At 28.6% G+C, this 15,760-nt stretch overlaps 1 long non-coding RNA gene across 1 annotated transcript; it reads left to right on the forward strand.

Annotated features, from left to right (window-relative positions):
- Positions 1-1,081: 1,081 nt before the first annotated feature.
- LOC103847869 lies at positions 1,082-8,441 on the forward strand. Its single transcript, XR_628881.3, has 2 exons — positions 1,082-7,743; positions 7,852-8,441. It is a non-coding gene; the product is annotated as an uncharacterized LOC103847869 (long non-coding RNA).
- Positions 8,442-15,760: the final 7,319 nt, after the last annotated feature.

A 15,760-nucleotide genomic window follows, 5' to 3' on the forward strand; every position in this document is an offset into this window, starting at 1 on the left:
GAATCAACCTGACTGATCTTGTATCCACACATTCTGAATCAGGAGTAAAATGGAGTGAAATGGAGTGTTATTAGTTGAGCTCGAGTCTAGTCTTCCCTAGCCAATCTCATGGAATCAAAGGTGAGTCTAGATAGATGAGTGGTGAGTAGTGAATGAATATTTCTTGATTGAACGTACTGATTGTAGATGATTGATAGGCTTTGTCTCTTGATCAATATTGAATTGGTAAGGTGTTTACTTAGTGTAAACACTTATTAAATATTTATGAATGATCATAGAGGTTTATTCCAAACCTTAGTACTTGTTCTCAAGTACTAATACATATGTATAGTATTAAATATAATTAAGTATGGAAGTATTAATCATGTGAAGTCTTATTATAAACCTGTCTTCCAAAATATTCTCGTATGAATGATGATTACCGTGAATTGGTCCTGCGATATGGAACAAGGTCACGAAGACACGATGATGGGGTCGCACCCTAGAGGCCGTGTAACTGCATGCAGCGTTAGATGTTCGATCTTTGAATATCTGATGGCGATGATGGTGATGCTAACTCGCTAGACTCATTTAGCCTTTGTGGTTTCTCGGGTCTGGTATATATATATAAATATGATTATATGAATTATATGAGAGACGGGAATAGGAAGTGAGGTATATGATTAGATTCACAATGTTGGAAGGATAGGCCTTATATATAAATATTCAGTTATGGAATATATTTCCACTGCATACAAATGAAGTTGATTGCTTGAGAATATTATTAATATATGTTGGGGTGAGGGACTAGGCTCACTGAGTAAATTAGTTACTCATGACTCATTTGTGATGCAGGTAACCAGTAGACGGGAGACCTTACTCTAGGACGGGAAGGAACGTCATTAGCCAGCGGTAGTTTTATTATCCTTGCAAAATCATTTTGATATATCTTATTTATAAGATTTGTAGACCAAAAACCTCGAGGTTAATTTATAACAATTTTTGTAAGATGCCTTTAAATGATATATATATATATTAAGATTGTTTTTAAAGTATGGGTTCCATATGATATTAGTCCTTGTCCGGACGAACTAACTATCGGATATTTCTTTTTCGGGTTGAAAAGCCTAGAGTGATATTCGATAGGAGCGTTGGTGTTCTTTGGTTGTTGGTCTAAGGTGATCGGAGGTATTCTGAGAACTTCCGATCGACCATCGAGGAACATCGACCGTGTCATTTCCGGTTATCTACGATCGGGGGTGTCACAGTCGGCCTGTTAGAGAGTGACTTTCCACGTGGATAGCTTAGGAGAGAGGAAAACATATATATCTATATATATAGATATTATGATAGCATTTAAAATATTTAGGAAGGGCTTCCTGAAAATTTAATATTTAATTAAAAAGAAAAAATATTTGGATTCCCACGTGAATGAATATTGAACATATTTGATTCTGGATATAGTAAAAAATAGTGATTTAACCGCTATAATACAGTGGAAAATTGTTAAGTTAGAAAATTTTATGCGCCTTCTAAACAAACTGAGTGAGATGCATTTAGTATTGTTAGAGAAGATGATACATGTTTTCCTCGCTAGGAGCATTGTAACAGTGAAGAAAAATGCAGAATGGGCATGGTTCTATTCTGTAACATTAGTCATAGTTAAAACTTAATTGTATATATTGTGTAAAATATTTAGTATGAGCTTCCAAGAACATATTCTGAATGATATCGTATGGATTATAGTGGCTAGCTGATGGGTTAGGATATTATATCTATCGGGCTAGCTAATAAAAAATTGTATTAAATCGTTTGTATATTAAATTGGAAGGGGAAAGTGTATGGATTTCGAGTGGAATTGAACGCATGTATGTGTGGTTCAAGTATAGTAAGAGTAATGATTTAGCCTATAGGTTACACTGGAACATATAACATTTAGGATAACAATTAAAATATTTAGGAAGGGCTTCCAAGAAATTTAATATTCAATCAAAAAGGAAAAAAAATTGGATTCAAACACGGAACATATTTGATTTTGGATATATATATATATAGTAAAAATAGTGATTTAGCCGCTAGACTATGGTGGAATATTGTTCATATCAAAAATTTAAATGTATACATTTACAAAAGTACAAATCACCTATTCATGAAAACTTGAGGAAATGTGCAAGTAGATAAATCTCTACCATGGAGATATGCTTTCAGCGTAACCTTTAACCTATGTTTCTATCAAGTGAAAAGCATTGACATTTTTTTTCTCTCTTTGTATATTTAGCTAATTTTGGAATGACGTCAAAAAAAGAAGAAGCTAATTTTGCAATATTTTGAAAGAGTTATTACATGTTTAGGAAATGTATCATGAATAATTCAAGAGAAAAGATATTATTTTTGCAAATTGGCAATGATTACTTTCATCTCCTTTTCATTTCTCTTCACATTCTTGCTATTTACTACAACAAACTCTTTAACAACTAATAGTAACCTATTTACCAATGTTGACAAACTCCATGGATGAAGAATCCTCTTGATATAGCCTATCTACTAATAAATTTTCACAATGTGATATGACTTCAACTTTTGCATCTTCCACAACATTCTTCTGCCTGAAAAGTTACTGATTTTCATATGTACATATTGATAGCTCCGCTTGCAGATTATCGTTTCCCTAATGAACCTCGTTTAACTCAGCAAGAAGCAACTTAACTTTTCTTCTAGATTTTACTGCCACCAACACAGCAGAAGACACAACTGAACTCATATTCTAAAACAGTTGTGAGATCTACTGAAGCAGAACTGGGTCATATATGTCACCTATGTCACCAATATTGATGCTATTCAACGCATTCCTGCAAAATAGTTTCTATTCTGCAAATAATTTTTCAAAAATTGGCATTTAGACTCTGCCCTCACAGTATAAAATTCCAACTCCAAAGTAAAACATAAAAACGTAATATAAGGGAACTTTAAAATAGAACCTCTCATTCATAACACACTGAAATGAGAAAGACAATCTAGTTGCACCAAAGTCAGACTGATTCACTGTAATTAAAACGAAACGCTCCACAAAGGAGTAAGTTGTCCAACAAATGCAAAGCAAGCTGAAAATAACTTTCTATACATTGATCTACAAACAAACATAGATAACTGAATACAAACAAACAGAAGTCTTTACTACAAACATAGAATGATGATAAATTTCCTAAATCCTTCCAAAGCAATTGAAATGAAAACAACATAATCACTCTAACTGAAACAAAATCACACGAATCCATCAAAATGTGATCATCGTATAGCTGTGAATCAGAGACAGTTCATGATAACTCTACTAAATCATGGATGAAACATTCCAAATCAAACGAAAATCAATTAAAAGGAACAAAATCAAATATAATTGAACCCTAAAACCACAAATCCTATCAAATTAAACATCAATATAGTAAAAAGTGTGAGTAACTTGGAACAAAAGCATTGTCGATAGATCATTTATATATAATTTTGTATAAAAATTAATCATCAACATGATACAAAATACTTTGACAGGTTAACAACGAGATACCGCAAAAGTGACGGAGATTGTCGAAGATAATGACATCAAAATTTTTAATGGCGCAACGATTGGAGCTGAGGGAGACAGACGTAGATTATGACAACGAAGATTAGCGACGCCGGCGATGAGCGATGCCGAAGATGACAACGGTGGAGATGAGAAATGCCGGCGATGACAACGGCAGAGATATGAAACGCCGAAACCGTCGAGGTAAGTTTCCAAAAAAATATAAAATGTAATTAAAAGAGAAGACAAGAGGGTAAAATAGTAAATATCAATATTAAATAAAATATTTTTGTGATTTTGAACCTTGAGGTCTAGAATGAGAAGAAAAAATTGCTATAGGACTATCTAAGACCATTTCTTTTAAATGTTCATACACCTTTCTATGTAGACGTTTTAATTCTTGCCAAATAATTTTGCCAAGCAATATATCACTTTCTCCATCGTGAGGATATCACCAAAAACTACAAAAAAATTCAATACCATATACATCCATAGTTTCTGACATGACGTAAACCACAAAAAAAAAAGTAATTGTCAGGTTCATTCTTAGTCTTTCATTGGTGATAATGTATGTTGTTATACAATTTTCTCTCGTGTACTCATATTTATAGTTCAACATTCAATAGAATTTTAAATCTGATTTATTTTTCGTGAATTTCCTGGTAAAAATTAAATCCATATTTTTTTATACATTAATTATTAATTAAAATACCACAAAAGTAAACATATGAGCTTTCCACACATAATTTTGGAAGATCTTAAAAAAATCATAACCAAATCCCCACAATATCTTCTCAATCAAATCAACCACAATTTTTTTAAAGACATTTTGAATTTATTGATCATCATCAAAGATAATTTATACAAAGAATACTATTCTAAAAAGAATGAGGTTCCGTATAACTATAGAAGAAAATTGAAATTTGTACTAAGAGCTCCATGCTTACTCAAAATCTTCAAACCACCTTCTTAGAAGTCCTTCAAGTTTGTGATTTCCCTTATAACCCTTGACAACTTTATTATTCATGATGATCATCTGATCTGTTCCCTGATGCCCTTGTTGGTGCCTTCTAATATTTCTCTCCCACCAGACATGATAGACTATCACTTGAAAAATTAAGTTAGCGAATGAGAAACTGATCGATGTGAGTAAAAGCTCCTTCATGCACAAAGCTGAGCATATCTGACCAATCTGGGTTGATTCTCCTTCCTATGAGCCTGCCTGCAACTTTGTCCCATATAGTATATGCATAGGGACACACAACCACAATTTTACAGGCGACTATATTTAACAAACTGCAACCAATTTTGAAAATATGTTTAGAATCAACATAGTTTTTACCGAAATCTTACATTATGCTCACAATATCCAAACAACTAATAATAATAATAAAAAATTCTCAGTTTTCTTTCTTGGAAAAGGCTGAACAGTCATAGATATGGGGAATTTTTATGTTTACCACATTTTTGGTACTATTATTCATGTTTACCTTCATTAAAGAGATATTTTTACAAGTATATTCTTCATTAAAGAAGCAAAAGACTCTTATACCTTTGCTTTATAGATATCAAGATATCTAAATATACATAATAATTAAATAAATAATAAAAGTAAAATAAATAAATTTTTAATAACTATACGTTTTCAAGATCAAAATTTTTTATATTTTTTTAGTTTTCGATTTTTTTAATTTCTCTTTTGTCAATTTAAAAATTCTTTTTAAAACTATTTATTTTATTTTTTAAAAATAAGTATTAATTTATATTTATCTACTCTATTAAAACAACTATAAAGCCACCTAAATCAATTTAAGTATTTATTTACTAAATTTAGACACAATATTTTTTTTAAGATATATAGTTATAATTTTCATTATTTATTAATAGTAACTAAAAACCACATAAAAAGAATCATTTATATAATATATTAATAAACATATATAAATGAAAATATATTATTTTATATAAAATAACCCAATATAGGTGTTGAAGAGTATAAAATTCTGATCCGTAATAAAATGAAAATACATTCATGCGGATGTTCGGGTAAAACTCTCAAAACGAATGACAAAATCGACATCTCAAAAATAAAATATAATTATTCAGTATAAACTATAAAATTATTATGTTTTTGAAATGTCATCTTAAACAATTATTTAATATAATCCACATTTCTCGACGTTAGTTTCTTATCTGAAACCTACATAAATGTTTTGTGCTTTATAGCAAACCAAAGAATTTAGAATAAAAAGCTTGAGTAAGACACATGTTACCTCTACTCCGATAAAGGTAATGTTGGGATGGGTTTGCAAAGCGCATTTAAGTATAACTAGATATTGAACCGCGCGCCCGCGCGGGTTTTGAATTTTTTTCCTTTTTAGAAATTTTTTTAATGAGATTTTAAACACATAGTTTATTTATATATTTTAGATTTTTACAAACCAATCCGGACCGAGGATGTTCAATATCAAATTCTTCCAAATTTTATAATATCTCAATGATATTTATTTAACTTTAAAACCATAAACAATATCCAATAAACAATTCCTATTCACAATGAGTATTTTGATGTCTATGTATAACTGGTTTTGTAAATTAATATTTACAAAAGAAACAATATTTTTAGATTATTTTGAAAATTATTTCTTTTTTCTTTGTACATAATATTATTTTGAAATTTTAATAACATGTGCAGTTTTCATTCGAAAATTTTATAAGCATATATTTGTTGTACATGAATATTATTATATCATAATGGGAACTAAATATTGTTTTGCTTTTTTTTGTTATATACTAATTTTTATACAGTTTCACATCATTTTTATACGATGTACTTTTTAACCGCAGATTGTATGATAAATAAAACAATAGTTAAGTAAATAAATGGAAACCTTTTATTTTCATATTATTTCTATATTACTCTTGTACATTAATATATTTAACTAAAAAACAATGTACTATTATATATATATATATATATATTATTTTTTATAACACCCATTTTATTGAACTTTACAATGTATTTTTTAACCGCAAATTGTATGATAAATAAAACAATAGTTAAGTAAATATCTGGAGACTTTTTGTTTTCATGTTATTTATATATTACTCTTGTACACAAATATATTTAACTAAACAGTGTACAATATATATATATATACAATGTACTTTTAATGCCCATGTTATTGAATTATACAATGTACTTTTTAACCGCAAATTGTATGATAAATAAAACAATAGTTAATTAAATATATAGAGACTTTTTATGTTATTTCTATATTACTCTTGTACACTAATATATTTCACTAACAATAATAGGCTATTATATATATATATATATATATATTTGTTTTTTTTATAACCCAATTTTATTGAACTTTAGAGAGAGTTTACATAATCTTCATGAAGAGAATGTTCAATTATTGGAGGAACATGATAATGACAGACAAATAAATTGTCATTTGGGATTCTTGATTTAGCTAAAATGTCTTCCATTCTATTTTTTTTTCTTCCACCCCAAGCAAACGAAATATCTTCAAACCTTTGTATCCACCACTGCAATATATATATATATATCTATATAGATTACTTATTTTTGGACACAAGAAAATTCATAGTTATTTCAATATTATAAAATGATTTTATTTTGATATAATATCTTACTAATATATATTGAATGTTTTTTTTGTTATTGAATATATTTTTTGGTTTAAATTGATTATTAACACAATAAGAATTAAATTATTAGAAGTTCTACTCGTTTTTATGTCCATTTTCATTTATTTATATACAGTAAATATATATTTTAAAACTTAAATTTCATATATATTGGAATATTATTTTAATATTTTTTTTAATTGTGAAAAAAATTCAAATAATTTAATGAATAAATACAATAAGTCTTTGATTGAAAATATTGACAATTAAATGGAACAGTAGAACATGTAATTAGATCAGTTGGGCCATATTTATATTTTCAAATTAGACTAAACCCAACATTACAAAAAAAAATTTTGTTTTTTTTATGAAAAGAGTAAATGCATGTACGATCAGAACCTAACTAATTAATATCTTCCCGTTTTCTCTGTTGATGTCGGTTCAGTGAAGATCTCTCATCTTCTCTCTTTACTCCCACAAATTTAACAACCGAAAACAAAAACCATGAAGATGATTCAAATCTAAAGCTCACACTGTTACAAATTCGAAAGGTTTGATAGTTTTCTCGTCTCTAATTTGTTATAACTGTTGTTTTTGCTGATCTGTGGGTTTAGAGTTCGTTAGAGAAATAATGATGTGGACTATGTAAATCCTTGCAGATTGGTGCTATTTGTACCAAGTCAGATTTTATGTGTGATTCTCATAAGAAATCCAACAGTATTCAATCTCCGCTCGGACATGCAATTCAATATCAGAAGATTTGAGAAATTTCATCTACGCTTTCAGTATTAACTTAATACTCAATATGAGCTTGATTGAAGCAAATTTGACACACAAAGATATGGCTATCTTTTTAGTGTAAGATATGAGAACCCTTCTATTTTTAAAATTCTGATTTTGTATTGTGTCTCAAGAATATATATATTACTAATAAGAAATTGTAATTACGTATGATGAAAACATATAGAAGGAATTAAGATAGAAACATTGTGTTATCTATAGTCGTTTGTGGCTTTAGCTCGACTTGATTATTGTAGTAGACTTGTATGAGATTACCTCTTTTACTAGGTGATTACCCGCGTCCTGCGCGGAGTGAATGGGCTAAAAAATATTTTAACTTTTAATCTATAAGTATTAGAATGTAAAATTCAAAGGCACAAATATTACATATTATATAATGAACAATTGAACGAAATTGTGTATATTTTTAAAACGCAAAATAAATTGCTTTCATAATTAAAATTATAAATCTCTTATATACTAAAGCACAAGTCACATGGCCAATTAAATTCTGACACAAGGCTTGTGCTTTAAAATTAATTGGAAAAACAAAATTAAAAAAAGCATCACTAACATCTGTCTCTAAACCGTTGTTTGAATATACCCACGATCTCTATCTTTTTCATTTCGTTTTGAATCCACGATCTCCCCCTCTTTAATATAAGTATAACCTGTTTATATCATAAATTTAACGAACCTTGAAAGCACAACTGATCCTTTTATCTATTCTAAATTTTCAGTTTTCATTTTTCCAAACAAACTTTGAAAGCACAACAGTCGTCTTGGAACTTCTTTCGGAGCATCAATTGCATTGTGGTAGTCCAATTTGAAAGCGCATCGATGATTTTGGAGAGGTTGTTGCATGATATCTAGAATTTGCAGGTATCCCTGGTGGTATGCAACGAATTCATATGAAACTCATTCTACAAAATCAAAGTAAAAGAATAGCATAAATATTTTGTATTGTTCAGTTTTGAAATTATTATAGTTTGCTGCAGACATGTTTGAGAATTCAAAGTCATTTGAAGAAGAACGAGAAATCAAATATTTTTTTTTTTGGATCAGAACTATTCCTCGGTAAAGTCGGGAAGGTTGAAGACGAATGGGTTAAATGGGTAAAATGCAAAACATTTGACCATTTAGAATTCCAGGTAAAAAATAATTTGTTTACTTTTTATCCTTTAATCAAAATATATATAGCCTAAAATTTTTAATGCTGTAAACTATTTATTGACCATTTAAGTTGTCAAAGTGACTCAAAGTCGTGTTCTCAGAAATAATTTAATTTTAAATCATTTTTATAATTAATTTAGAAATTTATCAAGTTTTTAATCTGTAGTTTAAAAAATATATAAAGCATATAAGAAATAATATTTTTGAATAGAACCAATAATTCTCCTAAAACCTAAAAAAGTAATCTAAGAAAATGACTTTTTATAAAAAGCAATTCAAATTTGTAAAATTATATCTTAAACATTCAAAAACCTATCAAAATATGAGCCAAAAAAAACTATCAAAATAAGTAACGTGGTATGATTTTTTTAAGTGTATGTGTTTAAAAAAATGCTAGATAAATAAACATGAAATATAGATAAAATCAAAATTTAAAATAAAATTTTACAAAGTGATTAAAATTATTAATTTACAAGATACACCATATCACATTCCAAATTTATATTATGTTAAATTAAATATTTGATATCCTGCACAACAGAAAGGTAATGAAATAAATATAGTATTTTAACTATATTTTTTATATTTAAGTATTTTAGTTATTTTGTGAAAAACATTGGATACATGTTTATAATACTATCAGTTTACCTCTTTCAATTGTTTTGTTTAAATGCAGATACTGGTCATCAAATATTTTATTTATTGTGAGTTAAAATTTTAACATAATCAAGTAATTTTTAAGATAGTAAATTGATCCGTGCGAGCACGGGAGGTATACTAGTATAAGATAAAAGGAAACATAGATAACAGAGTAATAGGAACAAATTATAAATAAACAAATAAATAAAAAACTAAAAAATCATGAATGTTGTGAAAAGTGTCTTCAGAACCCTTTCATTTGTAACCCTATTAAGATCAATAAGAAAAGATATTAGCTTATGAAACTAAACATTTTTATTTAAACAAAAGCATTAAACGAACTGTATTACTTCATTCTTAAAACATCGATTTTTGGAACATCATTGGGCTCAAACACAATTTTGAAAAATTAGGTAAAAGTTAATGTTTTCCCTTCCGCAAGGAAAGGATCGAATAGATTTAACAAATCTTTCTTCACACTTGCATGAATTTTATCTCCCTGTACAAAACAAAACAATATCGTATAAGTTTTTATTCTTCAAGACACAGTTAGTGGCTTTGAGTTCCCAAAACATAAACAACTTAAAAAGAGAAGACTTACGCTTGAATCAATGAGAACCATTTCAATGGTTAGGCCACAAGCACAGGAATATAGCTTCCACAATCGGATGATATTCACCCTAACTCTCCACATTGTCTTAAATGGTTCAAATCCGCAACTGAGTAGAACCCCACCATAAGTATTTTGCTTGAGAAATGAAATTTGTAATGAAGTTTTGGGAATAAGACTGTGATGAATAAATGATAGCAAGGCAACCTATTTAAATACAAGCTGAGAAGATATTAGATTTTAAAAGATGAAATCATATATGATTCATAATAACAAATACTAGGTTAAGACCCGCGCCTTGCGCGGAATGAATATTATATATAAATTATTTTTAAGTATTATATATTTTTTACATATTATAACATAATAAATATATATTGAATAATTAAAAATTTAGTAACTATTACGTATATAAATTAAATTGGTACAAATACGTAAATAAATTTTATTTATCCAGACAAACACTATTTTTTCTATTTTATATGTTATAAAATTAAGTTTAAATGATATTAACATAGATATATATTACACTAGGGTCGGTCCGTCCTACGGGCGGGATATTAGTTAATTTTATATTCACTAAATGCTCGAGTTGAAATTTGTTTTAAGATTCAAGAATTTGGTTGTCTTTTATGTGTTACTTATTAGTATGCGGTGGTATAGTTGTTTTTCGATTATTCTTGCTTTGGTATTGTATCAAATTAACTAATTGTCCAATTCATAATTATAGATGTACAAATGTGGATTTGTGATAAAGTTTGATGATAATACTGTTTTTTTATAATTATTATTCATAGTGGAGTGTGCATGTGTCAGAAAGAGGCATATATCAAATTTTATGTTTTTGCGTATGGATTTTAAATATATATTAATTTGTATAATGCATACTTGCTCTACAACATTTGCTTGTAGACTAAAAAAACTGTTTTCTATATTTTTAAAAGAGAAAATATTTAGTCTAGAATATAACATGGACATATGTATTGACTATATATAGAAGTTGAGTGTTATTTTAAAATGACATATGTATAGAGGTTTTTCAATCATTACTTCACTGGCACAAAACATTTATAACTGCAAATACTTTCTTTTAAAAGAAAAAATAATAAAAGCGTGTATAACAATGTATTTTGATATATATCATATGCATTAAGTTATAAAGGTTGGAAACATTGCAAAATTGTTTGGAGCAAAGTTTTTAATTTCACGATCTTCATCTTGACGTCAGTTCAGTGCCGGCCCTGGCCACAAGCATAAGAAGAATGGACTTTCAGCCAACACGATAATAAGTATTTTCACGGTCACATATTTATAAAAAATGACTTTAGCCTAGTGGTTATAAGAGAAATTACCAGTACTTTAGGTGCTGAGTTCAATTACCCCTGACAGCTTTTTGTTTTATTTTGGCCTCAAATATAAAATGGGACACGTGTCACTCCCATAACGCACGACTTGATGACGTGGCATCACAGGAGGGAGGCGAACATATTTTTATATATATAGATTTTTAGTATTGACATCTGTTAAAAAATATTTTATACTCATATTATTTTTTATCGTTTGTATTTCTTTATAGAAAAAATTTTAATTAATGATAATAATAAAAAATTTATGGGATGTTTAATAGTTTTAGTAATTTATAATTTTAAAAACATTCAATGCAAAGTTTAAAATCTAAATATTAAGTTGTCAATAATTTTTCAAAATGTTTATCAAAAAATTTTAATCAAATTCAAAATTAAAATACTTATGTATTTTATATGGTACATAATTTATTTTTAAAAAATATTAATATGCATATATATATTATTTATTAAATGAGACTTTCTATTTATGTAATTTCGTAATCATTTGTATCTTGTTATAACATAAATTTTAAACCATGGATCACAAATATTTCAGTGTAAGATTTTTAACAACTTTAGTCATTTATATTCGCTTTTTAAAATTCAAAATATAACATATACGAAAAAATTGTTTTTTTATTATATAGTTAATGTGGTTATTTAATTTATTTTAAAATGAATTAAAAAAGATAGAGAATAGACTGATTTTTATCAAATCTTTATTATTCAAAATCATTAATTGTCATCTATACTTTAGCCACATTAGGTAATTCCGTAATTTTTATTTAAGGAAACAATAAAGAACATTTATGATTAATTTATGGTTAATTTAATAAAAAGCTTATCCTCCTATACATTAAAAGAGAAGTCACTTTAGTGATTTTTGCTGACATGTTATTAATATAGAGCTTCTAAGAAAAATTGTTATAATTCTATTGGTCAATTTTTTGAATTTTATTTTTCATTTATTTTAATCAATCGTTTATATAGACAAGCCCAAAACTATTGTCGATTTCGTTAAGCCTATATATAGCTAGGGGATAATGACTATCGATTTAGTTTAGCCTTGGGCAAGATTTAGAACTAAGACAAATATTAAAAACTTTCCTTATTATTCAAACAGTACACTTGCGCATCTTGATATCATATTAATTACATTTGATTAGAAAATATTTTAATGTTTCTAATTAGGTTGTTTGTTTTTAATAACTTACCTTTCTAATAGCCCTGCGACTTTGCCCCGAACCGAACTAGCCAAACCGAATCAACATTTTCGGTTTTCGGTTCGGTTATGTTTTCGAGATCGGTTTGGTTCGGTACGATTTTAAAAAATAATCCAGTTTTTGGTTCGGTTCGGTTTTTGATTTTTTATTTTTTGGAAAAACCAAAAATAACCGAAAGTAACAGTAAATAACCAAAAATAACCGAAAATCTGAACCGAAAATAACCAAATTTAACCGTAAAATCCAAACTTTTTTAAAAACCTATACTGAAATTAACCAAAAATCATAAAAATCGGTTATTTTCGGAAATTTAGGTGAAACCGAAAATAACCTAAAACCAAACTGAACCGAAATTTAATTCGGTTACTTTCAGAAATGGTTTTTAAAATTTCGGTTAACCAAAAACCGACGGTTCGGTTCGGTTTCAGAAAACCGTAGTCGCAGGGCTACTTTCTAATATGGATTACTTGCGCAAGTTGAAATCATTAAATATGCAAATAACTTATTGACAAAATTTGTTTTTAATAACTTACATTTCTAATATGGATTACTTGCGCAAGTTGAAATCATTAAATATGCAAATCACTTATTTACAATATGGAATACTTGCGCAAGTTGAAATCATTAAATATTATCGATTTAGTTTACCCTTGGACAAGATTTAGAATTAAGACAAATATTAAAAACTTTCCTTATTATTCAAACGGTAAACTTTCGCATGTTGATATCATAATTATTACATTGCTTACAAAATATTTTAATGTTTCTAATTAGGTTGTTTGTTTTTAATAACTTACCTTTTTAATAAGTTAAAATCATATCATATGCAAATCATTTTCTGACAATACACATTTAATATCTTTCTTTAAACGATTTCATTATTTATTATGCAAAATATTGTGCGTTATTAATATGAGAAATAAATCGACTGTATATATATAGCAGACACCCAAGGTCTTAAAATACAAACATTCTCTTTTCATTCTTTAAAGTATAATTCACAAATCTCTCCTCTCATACTATTAAGGTATTACGACGATGCTGCTTGTGTGCTTGAGGTGCGAGAGGCTCCAGCTTTTCTGTCATCCATCTTTTATCAGAGCCTTGATTCATTTTATATATTTTTCTTCTTTTTGTAGACAAAACTAAAAAGTGCAGTCCAGTTGTAAGACCTATTAGATGCAACAATGGAACAAGGTAGAACCCTGAACTCAACTATTTATGTCTTGTCTCCAAAAATCATGTCCGGTCTATCTTTTCCATGTGTTGAATACTGGTAACGACAATATGGTCTTCCTTTTTTTATATGTAGACCAGGTCGTGGGAGTGATAGTGATCCAGAAGACCTTGAACATGCTGAGAAGCTTCGCCAAATTAAAGCAGTTCTTGAAGAGGTTCTTTAGTACTTTCTCTTTTTTTTTGTTGAATATAGTCCGGGGAAAGTATTACATAGTATCATTTAGTAATACTATCTTATATCATTTTTTTGTTGAATATACTATCTTATAAGTAAGCTAGCATTATGCATTTTTTATTTAATTCATGAGGTCATTTTCTCATAGCCCAGAACCTTTTGGAATAGCGCAGAGAGGAAATTTCTCAGGGATATACAGGAATGTTCAACTGAAGCCGCTGAAGTGGGATGGTGAAGGCGAAGAAGAAAGACCTGTAGAGGCCCTTATGATTCTTCAATACGGCGGTGTTCTAACTCACGCTGGTAGAAAACATGTGTTTACATACTCTACCATTTAATTTGTCATTGTTATATATATATATGTTTTCCAAATATGGAAGAATTGTTTAACTTATTAATGTTTGCTTCATCTACATGCAGGCAGGAGAGCTTGGTAGATTCATCCGATACAATATGTATCCAGGTAAGGCTCCCTGATCTGTTATTTTTATTTTGGAGTATTTCACCGATGAAATGGCCTTAAATTACATGCTTTTTCAGGTGAAGGGACTGGTTTGCTTCGTCTCCATAGTACATACCGTCATGATCTTAAAATTTACAGCTCTGACGAGGAAGTGTTCAGGTACGTACACCTTTTACATTGATACTACTGAAGATAATTAAGCATATGTGTTGGAAAAAAAATAATGTTTGAACTGGTTCGCATATGTTGACCAGATGTCTGCATCTGCTTTTGCTAAAGGTCTGCTTGACCTAAAAGGACAGCTGACGCCAATCCTGGTTTTTCCTTCTTAATATTATATTGATGGTGCTTAATTTGCAATATCATCATCTGTTTACTAATAATGTCTTTTTATCTTTCTCGCTTCTCAAGATTTCTTTGGTTAGCAAGGACTCTTCCATGTTGGATGGTCTTGATACTGCCAGCATTGAAATGGAAGCTGCCAAGATTTGTCCCATGACTTGAGTCATTTTTTGAAGTGTGTGTATCAGTCAATCAACAAGATCGATTTCATCATAATTGGACTATATATGCAGGCTAGATTGAATGAGATTGTAACGTCTGGCAAAAAAATGATCAATGAATTACTACTGTTTATTATTATCAAATCATAGTAGTAATTATCAAATTAAATACGCAAAAGGCAAAACAAAAAGAGAGAGACATAACATAAAATAAGTTAGCATATTAAATTGCAAATAAGCCAAAATATTTAAAAGCACTCAAACAACCTAGAAAATTAATAATCGAACCAGCTACCTTTTTTTATTAGACCGGATATTAGTTACACCAATAATCGTGGTCAACTTACCAACATGGTGCATATATGTCAAATGGACAAATCTGCGTTTAAGTAACCCAACCTATAAGGGATTTAGATT

Source organism: Brassica rapa, chromosome A07, assembly GCF_000309985.2.
Source record: "Brassica rapa cultivar Chiifu-401-42 chromosome A07, CAAS_Brap_v3.01, whole genome shotgun sequence".
NCBI classification, from domain to species: Eukaryota; Viridiplantae; Streptophyta; class Magnoliopsida; order Brassicales; family Brassicaceae; genus Brassica; species Brassica rapa.